The 13,545-nt window shown below is 41.3% G+C and overlaps 1 protein-coding gene across 1 annotated transcript in view; it reads left to right on the top strand.

Annotated features, from left to right (window-relative positions):
* Nucleotides 1-320: 320 nt before the first annotated feature.
* T265_10595 (hypothetical protein) overlaps nt 321-13,545 on the top strand; it is a gene marked incomplete at both ends in the record, with an annotated part of 107,976 nt that continues 94,751 nt past the window's right edge. The window contains one exon of the mRNA XM_009177014.1: nt 321-570. The remainder of the gene's footprint in view (nt 571-13,545) is intronic.

Here is a 13,545-nt window from a genome sequence, read left to right on the forward strand (position 1 = left end):
GCCGCCACGCTAATCGACCATGAAGTTGCCCGAATGTGATTCTGTTTCCCCATTGACACATTGGGCTAACAACAACCTGTCAGTGCAGTGATTGGTCAGTCATTTGCGTGTATGTGCGGCCGCACTCATAGGCTGTTGTGATTGGTGCTGAAACCGAGGTCTTCTGTTCGATGCGAGATTTCTGATGCAGTTACGCACACGCGTGTATGCGTGTAGGCCGCCGTTCTGCTTGTGTGTCCACCCATGTCGGTACATTCATCTGAGGCCGCATGCGTTTGCTAATGAAGGTACAACAACACGACGACACTATGATAGAATGCGATTGTTGGAAAGATTAGCATCCACTCTTCTGGTGCTCGGGGGACGGACTATGGCGCAGGGATGGAATGAGGCTATGAATGAACTTCTAATCGAAATTCGATTTGATCGAGGGTTTAACTGGTAATATGTCCATAATCAATCTGCTTCATCCGATGCACGTGGTACAAATCTATCTGAAAACATCCATGTGACACAGTGAGGATAAAATTCTGTGTGGATAATTCTGTGGATACTTGTAAATTCTAGCAGGTAAGTTTTTTCTGCCTCTTGGTGCTGATTATGATCTACCCACAAATCAATATGCACAATGTAGATATACCTAAGAACCATGTATAAGGAGGCCGGACTTGAGCACTTTTCGGTTGAAGTCCGAAGCTACAAATGAAACTTTGGAGAGATGGGTAGCATGGTAACACTCAGAAGAATTCACTCAGAGAATAATTCAGATATTGGAGGCTGTTTCCCAGAGTCCACCCATTATTTCGCACAGACAACGCTGAAAAACCTGCACTGTCTGCGCTATATGCAGATTTTTGAAAGGACTTCTTTCGCTTCATCTGTGCTGAGTGTTTCAGCTACTCCCTAAACTTTCACAGCCGATACCGAGACAACGATGATCCCGCACAATAGTTGCCAAACCCATGTTTAAGAACGAGCGAGACTTATGAAACCTAAACTCAAGTGGGGACTAGTAGACAAGATAATAATTGATTGCGAAATTACATTTTAACGTAACGGTGGAGAATCAGTCAGATCTCAACGGGATTTTGCTAAATATAAGGTTTTCATGCAGTTCCTGGTATGTTAGTCTTCATTCGTGCCTCAAGTGAAGTCCAGTCAGGAACAGACTCCTGACCTGGTGGGGCTTTTGAGGTTTATGGGAAAAATTTTCCTTGTGATAGTCAACATAAACATGAGGGTTGCCTTTACCTTGCGTCCCTAATCTTCGGAACAAAGTATCCTTCTTGCAACCAGAGTCGTCTCCTTTTTGCTCTATGGCCTTAATACTCGTGAAGGGATAAAATATTGGGTTTACAATTTCGGATCCTTCTTTCCGAGGTGTCATCAATCTACCAGTGTTTTAGTTAGACAACAATCAAAGCGGATTTGAAGTGACATTCGGAACCGGTGCTGAGGATGCATACTTGGGATCAAATGCTGTTGCATCCTGTCTGGATATAATCAAGAGCTGAGGCGTGGGCCGTTCATTCTTCGAGCCCAGTGCTCATATTCTGGATGATACTGGGCTCTTGTCCAAGTTTGGGTCAAATCAGCGGTCATGCTAACCGGATGCTGCATGAGAGCTCCGCGCCGAATGAATTCTACAGATAAAAAGCTCTACGTAATTTACCCTAATGCAATTACATGCTATACGGTTAACCAAACCAGAACCTAGATTCTTGTAGTATTGTGTGGAATTCGAGGCACACGAACTATGTTGTCCCTGCTTTTCTGAAGGTCCCCACGGTAGCCGACAGATCGGGAAGATCCTACAGGTCAGTTAAAGTGCACCCGGATGTACGACAAGACTCACTGTCTAATCAACACTATTCACAAAACAACTTGCATAAAAAACTGGATTTGAAATGGACAATTTTTCAAATGGTGATGAGAAAACAACCTGTTTGATCATGTACAGCAAAATTTTACTGATGTTTGCGCCCGAGGGTGAGCTTTCCTGAAGTTAATCAAGTGTTCTGGGTGAAATACAAATTAAATGGATTTAAAACTAATATCATACGTACTAATATGTGTTTATGTGACAACAAACCATTCTATCGTGGTTTTAGCTATCCAAACATTTAGTGATATGACTGTACTCACATTCGGGAGGCCCAGAAGCCCTTTCACCCCTTTTTGAGGCACCTCATGTGATCCAGGTCCTCGAATGTCCATGAACCTTAATTAGCGTTTGGATAACAGCATCATTGGAAGATTTGGTCAAGTCGTCAACTACCATAATCTTAACTCACACTACTTTACCTGCACATACACTCAACTAGATATTCGAGTACGAAATGAGACTGACGAATGCTCGGTGACTAGGATCCGCCTGATGGTTCCTAAAACGGGGTGGGGCCTTGTGAAAAAGCACTCACCGCATGTCGTACACATAGTGCTTTATCTCTAAAAAACCAAGTGGGGTTCAAATATAACATAAGGTTAAACGAAACTCGGAGACCCTGCCTACCTACCTACCTAATGAACTCAAAGTGGAAGGGCGAAATTGATCGTGGGTTGTCGAATTGATTTCAGCAACCTTACTGGTAGTTTTATTCGGAAAAATGGTGCTCATTTGTACATGTAACGCGTGTTGAAATAGCAATTTGCCTAATAATTCGTTTTATGCTTCACTTCCCGTTATTAAAATGCCAAATAATGTCGTAAATTAAGACACATGACGAGGATTCTCATCTACCTCGAAGAGATTCCTGTCTGTATAGTAACTCCCGCTGGCAATGGATGTTACCTCTAGTGCATTTATACAAGCTTAATGCAGTCAGTCCTGAAAAACAGTCCACGTCGGATTTCGTCTTGACTAGGTTTCATCAGGCGGATGCTACAGGAACGGTTAAGTATCGCATTAACAGACACATTTCGCAGTTTGTCACAGCCTGCGTGCATGGGGAATATAAGTTGAAGAGATCTATTGCTTCAACCAACACGAAAGACGCTTTGGTTTACCTCTTTATTTGGTAGCAGTGAAGTAGATTTTCCAAAATTTTCGGGATCAGCATGAAACTAAAGAAATCCGATCGGCTTGAAGTGTTTGACTGATCATTACATCTTCTGCTGTAGAATTAATAAATATACATCCATCTTAACGGCCTAAGATTTATCAGACCTTCCACGAGAATGTTAAACATTTAGGGATTAGCTTTTTTAGAGAAGTCCGATTTTTAAGCAAATCACCAGCTGAAACAACCAAACACCTCAACTCTAGTGTACCCCATTTAAAGATGCTCTGGGACAAGTTGATTGACTGCAGTTGGGTAATTAGTTTGTTCAGTTTAGAGTTTGACCTTTCTGCCAAATATAGATCTATTGTGAACGTGAGAGTTCGGGAATTTCTACTCATGTCAGTCTACTTTAAACAGTCCTCTTCCTATCCCGACAAAATAGTCTTAATTGATCCGTGCTAAAGAGGTGAGGCCCTAGATGTCTTTTACCCTCAATAGTGCTCATCAATTGTTTGAATCCTTGGCGGTACCGAAAATCGAAAAATCGACATCTGACAAGTCTTCATGGCGCCACATGAACTGAAAGTCTCTACAGGCAAATTGATTTGTTCACACACTTAGAACAGTTCCTAGTAAATCAACGGCAGCCCTCATAAGTGAACTGATATCCTGTTATCTTGTGTCCTGCATACGTTGGCGAATATCAGAACTCCAGATTTAAAATCTTGGCACAACCAATGATGTAGTTTGCCTATGACTGTAATAAGGGATAAATTCGGATTTTGTGCTTCTCCACTCTGGTTTGATTTAGCCGGTAACAACTGCAGTGACAAGACAAAGGTAGTTCGAACGACATGCATAAAGTAGTTATTACCGATGGTCCAAATACGCATTCGATTGAACGAATGGAGCCAAGTGTATTGCTGTACAAAATAGTAGCTTTGTAATTTTTCAAAATTGTCTTCACTTGTTTCGGGAAAATGACAATCCAGTAGCACTCTTGAAGCACGCCCGTCGACAGCGCTAATCCCTTCAAACTAACCGCCTCTGATTAGTCTCACGCTGTTTTGTTTGCAACTCCTACGGAACCAATTCCTATCCTAGCCACAACTGGATCCACACAGTCTCAATGAGGCTATCCAAACTGCTGTCAAATGACAACAAAGGGTCATCTCGAAAAAGAACAGGTACTAGTTACACGTTAAAACACCAGCTTAAGTCTCCATCCCGCGAAAGAGGCCGCCCCCGGTAGCGATCACTGAGTAAAGTTTCTACTATACCAACTCTTAGTAAATTCTCCCCCAAGGTCATGACTATATGGATGTACAATATATGTGACCAAGTCCAGAGTATTTCCACGGGTGCCAGTAACAAAACCGTACCGCAGCTATACAACGTCCTCACCAATATGAACGTCAGTGAGTTAAAATGCCAACTGTGTGGGTGGTTCCGTCCTCCCTTACGGTTGTCTGCTCTCGAATAAAAAGACCGCTTAAACCCTGGCACTAGTGCTGAACACTGTTAATGACATTGATGATGTATAGTGCTAAAGAGGATATTTCATGACGTTTCACTACTCAAAGAGTTGAAGAGAAATTCCGGATAACTCATCATTACTTTTGTACCTTTTTTGGGTTTCACATTGCTGACGGTTTGTAAAATAATCTTATCGTCTTTTCCACGCTTGGATTTTGTGTGCCGGGATTTTCATACTGGTGAGGGGGATCTACTTAAATGCCAGTAATCTCAAAATTGGATCTGCTTTCACACTTGTCATGGTGTTGTCATGCTTTGACTCGTTTTTGTGTCTAAAAAATGGGTGTGTTTATGTGGCGCATACAAACTACGATCCCAACAGGCACTATGGTTTCCCAACTTGGTTAGACATTTGTGTGGACTACTGACACTGCTGAAAATACCGATCGTTAAAGCCAAAAATCGATTGTTCCAATTCGGCGACCGAGACAACTTACTGCCGGAAGAAACGATTTTAGTAAACATCAAGACGGAGAAAACGGGGACGTTTACTAGTATAAGACGTGCCCTGATATAAAATGTCCTAACGCTGAAGCGGCAAACTAGTATGGTTTAAAGGAAAGTCCCAATTATTTACAGATGTCGAACACATTGACGTCAACAATCTAATTTTGCTGAAAACGTGTGTAAAGCCTTTCAGATAAGTTTTTTAAGCAAAAATATTCTATGAACATTCTGTTGGGAAGCTTCAGTCGTTAGATTTTATGACTACGCTGTGGGTAGGAAATGCTCATATAGCCCTGGTAACCACAGTCTTGGTAATCGACGAGCGGCTTGTTATATTCGGACGGCGCCTGATATGGGAATGGAACGTTTTTCGCAGTGGCATTTCTAACTGGTTACGTCGGTTTCAGCAACTAGAAACTGGTGTTCGCAGTCTGATAAAGGATAATAAACCAAGTGTATGTGGGAAAGCAAATTTGCCAGAATCGCAGGGTGAAAGGCGACTGATGCAAACGAGACAATTCTCGGTTTAAATCTTCGCAGCTCGTGAAGTAACAGTACACAGGCAAGAAAACAGCGCCATCAGATGATCAAATTTAGATGATAAAATTTTGGGAAGGACCGTTATAGTGCCGGAACAACGATGGTGAATTTAGAAGAAAGTAACATTTCGAGATACTTTTATGTTTGTAGCATACATATTATGTGAAGTGGAAATGTTGGGTTATCTTGCTCTAAATTATCCCGAATAACTCGTCTTCTGTTTTAACGTTCACATTGTTTTTCGGGCTAGCAGACTCACCTCTCCTATAGGGAACAGTCGCTAGAGATTCTCAAATGATGATACTTATATGGCAGTTAACTAGACACTTTAGCCTAAAGAGTCCAGTTACACGTGCGCCGATGGATTTATGGACAAGGATTAGCATTTTGCTTCAGCGAACTTCGTTTCCTTAAAATCTTGCTGGTCACCAAAAACAGACATAAATTTACTAGCACCTCAGAAACTCTCTTTTCTCTGAGTGACTACAGAGTGCCCATAAGCTAACCCCTGATCTAAGAATTATTGAGATCAGTAGTGCAGATATGCTCTTCTGTTGTTTCTGAAATAATGAAATCAACCAAACTGAGCATGTTGGTGGCATACCAGTGATCGTCCCGGTAGGCCGCCGTACCCAGACTTTCTGTGGACCATCTAACATGTACACCCTATCACTTGTAGGGAGCCTCTTATCAGTGAAGTCCGAACGCATAATAAACGCGTGTGGTGAAGCACTTTAATAAAAAGGCCCCATTCTGGGGGTGAGCTTTTGAGGAACAGCTACATATGCTCGAAGGAATGCCGGAGTATCTTCGATGGTGAACCCTTATGTGAGTCATCAGATGGGAAAAATCCATGAATTAACATTTGTCTCATATCATAACCAAGTACTAAAATATATGGAATTAAAAAGCATCTTGCGGAGGCTTTTTGAATAATGTTATTCCAAGAAAATATACTGCGAAATCTCTGATATCGTAACAAATGAAGAAGCAAGTGTCCTTTAGTAGAGTAAATTCATTAAAAGAATACCATAAATGATGGATTAAACTGAATATTTTGTTAATCGCAGAGTGATTTTCGTAAATATATTTCACCGGTTGTTGATTAGGTGGCTTTTGATCTGTTAACCGACCTTGGTCAATGGCTTGCAAACGAGAAGACATCATCAGTGCGCAGTTGATTGTGTACTCCTTCCTTGCCTGCGGCGTTCATATAGAATTCGAAGGCTATCTGTTATCTCCTGACGTGGTTGGCTACTTGAAGTTTAACGAATTTAATGAATCTGTTGGTTCGCTTATGACCCATGCTGCGTTGTGGTCTGCGTAACTTTGTGTTGATTGGTTATCCAAACGTCTTCTAATTTTAGTAGCCCGTTCTCTCTGGCCTTGATGCGCATAGCGTTGTGGTCTGACATCCTCGAGTTGGCTTGTGTTGCCCTAATTCCTCCACCGTGGCGGTTAGTGTCTTTGCGTCCGCTGGTTGGTTTGGTGCTTTAATTGGGCGCTTGTTCTCTCCGGCTTTGGAGAGCATTGGTTCTGGCCAGAACCACCGAGCTTAGAGCTGCAATATTAATCAGACTAGAAACTCATAAGAGAAGAAAGAAAGCATCATTCAAACGGACACATCAATTGGATTGGTGGAGGCGCCCAAACCAACCAACGGACGCAAAGACACTAACCGCCACGGTGGAAGAAATAGGGCGGCACAAGCTAACTCGAGAACGTCAGACCACAACGCAACATGGATCACAAATGGACCAATTGGTTCACCGAATTCGTCACACTTCAAGTAGCCAATCACGTCAGAAGATGATAGATAGCCTTTGATGGCTACATAAACGCATGCAGGCAAGGAAGAATTACCCACCCAACTGCGCACTGATGATGTCTTCTCGTATGGTGACGTAAAGTTCAAAAGCCAGTTGCCAAGCTCGTTTAACAGATCAAAAGCCACCTGATCAACAAGAAACAAACTCACCCGAGCTACCAATATTTCAACACATTACCATATGTTTCATCAGCAATGACCAATTCAATTCTCATGATGGCACCTGCTGTGTCTTGTGATGAATGTCTGATGTAAAATAGCGGCTGTGGTTAATTATTTTCTAGGGAATTCCACCCACGGCCTCATTGATATAAGCCCATAGCAACCATTTGGTCACTGTGTAAAACTTAGTTTAATCTTCCTTTTGGCCATCTACATGCTTAGTAAAGAAGGCTATAATAACTGTATCCAACCTGTTAAACGTTGTTCATCCTGCTTAGAGAAGGATATGAGGATCAAGCTGCTCCTCTCTGCATAATAGGGCTTCGATCAGGATCCTTTTCAATTTCTTAGTTTTCACCAGATGGCATACAGACTTTTCTGAAGTAGTCAATGATATACAGAAGGATGGGATTTAGAAATGAGCATATGCATTTCCACTTCTCGCCCGGATAAGATCTTATGCAGTACACAACTACCGCGTACACCATGGATTGGTCCTATACCTTTGTTGACCTTTTCATAGGCGGCCAATTTTCAGTGTTTTTGCGCCCCTTGACACAACAATACTATAAATTTTGACTAATCAGTCACTTCCACCCATCATGGCCTGACCGATGATGAAAAGCATGAATATTCCTATAGATTCACCGCAGTGTGCCGAAAATCAATACCATCTACAGCACTCCCAAGCTCCGGAGGGAGCGATTTTGAGCCGTCTCGTCAACACCCAGTACAGAACAGCCATTTCATTGTGTGAGGCACATCCAGTCCCCTTCCAAAATGTCAGCTTCATTATTCCTGGATTAAAACTCACACTGACCGAAATTGCAACCATCCAAAGAATGCCAGATTATCCGATGTGTGTGAAATTCAAATCACATGATCACTTGGATTTACTGATCAGTCATAAGTACAATATTTTACTTACACAGAGGTCTGTCGTGAATGCCCCAAAATTGTCTTTAGTTTTTATGGGAGATTCAACTGTCTTGTCCTGGATCAAATGGATCATGTATGACTCAACTGTGGTGATTAGGTGATGGTGTACGTGAAGCATATCTGGCAAAGTTGGTTCGAAATGGCAGTTCACAGTGCATAGTTAAACCCTTTAGCTGCTACATGTATGGTGAGATTGTATGGCAAAAATTGCTTGTCAATGACCGTTCTTATTATAGGGCTCATTAGAATCACAAAAAACTGTAATCCGGCTATATAAACTCCCATGTTTGTTCAGAAAAAAAGCGGCTCATATATGCTCCAACGTTTTTGACCATGCTCTAATTCGTAGTGAGTTCTTTTCTAATGATTCAACTTGCCTAAACCTGTCGGTTTCGTTCAACTCCCGGTGGTATCTCAATTGTTCATAGTAAATGCTCACTCGCTGAGTGGATCCCATAGAGTGCTCTATTTGTTGGATTAAACTGAAATTCCAAACGCCCATCAAATACGGATAGCATGCTTACCGTCTCAATAGACTTTCCGGACTTCGACAGGACGTAGATCCCAGAATTTATTCCCCAGTTCTCCACGTATCTTCATTTTTTAGGCCACATTCCACTCTCCGATCGCAGCATGACTGCAAGTCCTGTCAATATTTTTGTCAGGTCCCATTTGTATTAAGCTTCTTTGGTCATGTAACCAGTCTTCCTTCAGTATCATAGTCGGTCGGGCTATTACTGATTTTCACTCTAACAAAAAATTTTGTCGGGACACTATAGAACCATGGTACTTACATGGTCCTTAAATCATAGAGAAACCAGTCGACACTCGGCTGAACACTTAGAAATTGATTCGCAGAAATCAATATTGTTTTCAAAGTTTTGACTACTTAGATTTTTACGTCGATGTGTCTTCACTCTTATGGTCTAACCTAATTAACCTTTAAAACGATAATGATAATAGTATTAATACAGATAATGAATTGGTTCTAGTGTGACGGTGGGTACTACTGATGAGGCTTGCGAGTAGTATGTCTTCTCTTGAATCCGCCAAGCGTGAGGTTTATTACGGAATTTGTGGAATCGATTTGTAGGATTTGTTCGCATTTGAGTAATAGTCAATGAATATCCAGGAGAGTTCAGGTAGACGCGTTTGAGAAGAAGATGGGTATTCAGGTTTTATATACAAGATGCATATGAGTTTTAATTCCCTGTCCAATAGACTAGTTGTTCAATTGGTGTCTTCTAATGAACAGCCCCGCAGCGGAAGCCTTCTTCCTTTCACCAGTAGAGATGCGCACAAGTTGGGAGCGTTGTTTATCCAAGGGGATAACTAACCCTCTTCCATCTTCTTCTCAAACGCGTCTACCTGAACTTTCCTGAAATGAAAATATTTCGTTTCAGGTTTCATCCTGCAAACGATGTTATTCTCTTTGATAGGCAAGAAACATTGTGAAGCCATCCGGTTCTTGTTGGGGCTCATTGACGCTACCCACTGCGTGAATCCTTAGGGCAGGAATTCAGACGCACCAGCTTTCGGACAAAGGATTGAACATTCAGGCTGTCATTGGCAGTCGGCAATGTATAACGTGAATCAAAGATAGGTCAAACTACATCCCGTCTAAATGTTGGCTAGTCAACCTACGAATCGACATCACTAATCGAATGGTAGTGATCAGGCTACTGTCCAAAAAATTCACAGATCGTTCTTTGCTGATGACTCTGGATAGCGCTGAAATATTTCTACAGTCCCACCGTTTCTGAACATTGATCATAAAATCCTGCACATAAAGACACGTGGTGTACACACAGTATTAACAATGCAACTTTCTCTTCCCAAGTATGTGACAGCGTACTCAGCTGCGTGGTATTAGTTTTTGAAGTGTTGTTTAGGTGGCAGTTTAGCAAAATCTAAGCGAAAATCACAAATGCACACGAAAATTTTTTATGGCTGTTAATCGGTTCCTAGTCATTTTAGGAGATGTTTTTGTGGGTAGGCGTGTGAAGTAAGATTATTCATGACGTAATCGCACTAGATTTTCTTGGATTATCCAAAGATTCTAATATTTAGGATAGTCAATTTCAGCGAAGCGATGAGGGACAGGATGCTTTATCGCACACTTACCTATGAACTCGGACTTGACCGCATCGCGAACAGTAAGCCCGGAAAGCGGTTGATTGGGGGAAAATCACTTTTGGTTGATGACCAGAAAGACCCTGATGAAAAAATTCCAGGGCACATTTTGTCAACCAATGTGTTGAATGGTGTTCAGTTTTCTGTTTGAGGTTTTGTTCACTTTGATTTTAAAGATAATACAGTAAACGTAGATATTGTCAATCGATCAATGTCCCAAAAGTTAATGAATTTTCATAAAAGCTGATAAATTGCTGATGTCGCCGAAAGCAAAATTTCGTAAAAAACAATATGGATTAAAGCTTCAGATAAGCGGTAAGAGTAGAACTAACGGTGTGACCTCATATGAACATTAGTAGCGAGCAATTCGAGACTGAGAAAGAATTTTCCGACATCAACAAATTCTTCGTATCGACTAACCAAGTCTTCTTGCATTTTAAATGCTCACCATGAGTTCCCGCGTAGCCATATACAAGAGAATGGCCACATTTTATGCAGATAAATGGCTGAATTTAGCTCCACCAAATGAAGTAGATATAAGAAACATGTCGGACTTCCACTGTTTTCTCCCAACATGTACCCTTAATTTCCCAATAACTGACAAATCTTGTTTGAATCCACAGTTCAAAAATAATATTTGTCGAAACGCTCAGAGTGCATTGAAAAAGCGACTTCTTCATTAGTTTTACGCCTGTTTTTGGCTTGTAGAGAACTAATCTTTGGAAGGGACTGTTGACGGTCATCGAATTACCAAGTATGCTTTTTCAGACACAACCTACCCCATTAGGAAATAATTAGCTTGTAATCAAAACAACCCTGCGGTGCTGATTTTGTTCTCAAATATGTGCTCCGTACGGGGATGTTTCCAGACTTATGCACATCAAATATTTTGACCGAAGAACTTCCGACAGATATAGTGGCATTTCGATCTTTAGTTTTTTTTACATTCAGCGTTTGGGTTTGGAACATAAGGATATGCCTGGTAAATTAGATCAAGAAAAAAGAGGTATTTGTATGTTTTACTTAGGAGCATAGTATTTGACAAGATTCTAACGATTGTTTCGATAGACATGCTGGGCGGAAGAAGACAAGCCGCATTTGTTTGACAAGCTACTATTGGCTTCAAGCATAAAAAGTAAACGATAATCCAGTTTTTGACCATTGTTTTTTCGGTTTGCTTTCTTTTGCACTGGTGTACTTGTCAAACAAAAGCTCTGCGGGAATCATACAAGAGTTACTGCATCTGATTCTGATGGGGACGAAGACCGAGATTCGTTCTACCGCAGATTCTGTCTGGTTATATCTTGATTGATCTGTTCAGCGTACTATTTGCATGCATCCACCAACTCCCCTGATGAGTTGGCTTCATCGAAATACGACGAAAAATGGACACGTGATTAGCTGATTTTTTTAGGTTCGTACGAATTAAAAGACTAGATCACGAGGTTGATCTACCGAGAAATCTCATATCCATCGTTTGATTGATATCTAGTCTTTGAGTTTACTGGGTTTCCCTTTATAGCCATAACAGCAATAAATTACGTTCTCGACGAAGTACTAAAACAGGAGAATATCAGGACATATCTTTGCAACACGGCCTCACAGTTTTATTGCTCCAGTAAATACCATTCTCTAGGGGAGTCATTTTAGTCTTATTTTCAGATTGACTGTCTTGAGGCTGTCTGTATTAAAAAATGGGAAAAAGCATTCTTAAAAACCATTATAAATCTCACCAAAAGGTTCAAATATATTCTCTGCCTTATCGTACGTCCCACGTAGGAAGGAACTCGTGTTAAGCTAATCATAGTGCATAAAATGCATCTGTTTAACCGATCTTCAGATAACCGCGAAATGATACCCTAACTATTTTCAACTTTTGGAGTGCACATTACTTGTTACTTCAAACTTTAGCCAGATTCCACAGGTTTCAAGCATATTCCATCTCTCTGGCTTCTGTACTGCTCTAATTTTGCAAGGTACGCACTGGTAAAACGTACTTCTCTCCCGGTGGCCGTAGTTCACCTATTTTAAAGATATATACCGAGGTGGAATAAAGGGCTAATAAATCGCAAGTTTTTCTCTCGGGTGACAATTCGTAGTTACCTACTAGATGGAATTCGATACAGTTTGATGTTCCGACCTGTACTTTTAGATTGGTCCCCGTTGTTTAAATTAAAAACACTGATACCAACTCTAACCGGACTGACCACATATCTTGTTTATTACTGTGCTTGGCACGGCTAACGGCAGGATCCTCCCTAGTAAGGAGTATATTTTGTGTTGCTACAGGACTGATGGGTCTGGTTTCCTAAGGCCTGCGGAGCCTCATTCGGCTAGTTCATGAAGGCTATCTCTTGATCTAGTCTGGTGGCCTTCCACGAGAACCACCTTGGAAAATGCATCATAGTCTCCAATGGACGATATTTATGACGCTGAAGTCTTTGTCCTTTCGCACACACTCTTGAAGGCATAAACGCCAAAAACTAAAGCACAGGCGTTTTGTGGATTCCAAGTGAATACGTCCAAATTACTGTGATCTTTGGCTTGAATGCACCTCTCGACTGCTATTCGAAGACGAGCACTGTACTAATATAGGCGAATCCTGCAGAAGTTTGTATATTGCAATCGCCCAGTTCACCGGACATAACAACGTTCAAATTCACAACTTGTTGCGACCTCCCTATATAAGCACTACAGACCAAGCGACTGATAGCTGTTGTTGATGATGGACTGGTAGAATCTTAGAAACGCTTTTACATGTAAGACTACAAACGCGTGATCCATCTATAGAAAATATTAAAAGCCACCTTTTTGAATAATAACGTGCTTGGAGAGTAAACAACACTCATCGGTCGTTAGCACAAATGTGCATGCGATGGCACAAATTCAGTGGAAGTTCTGTAACATACAAGGCCCAATGCGCTCAACTTCGCTTAATTTCTAACGCAAAGTTCCTTT

This window comes from Opisthorchis viverrini (genome assembly GCF_000715545.1).
Source record: "Opisthorchis viverrini unplaced genomic scaffold opera_v5_383, whole genome shotgun sequence".
Classification (NCBI taxonomy): domain Eukaryota; kingdom Metazoa; phylum Platyhelminthes; class Trematoda; order Opisthorchiida; family Opisthorchiidae; genus Opisthorchis; species Opisthorchis viverrini.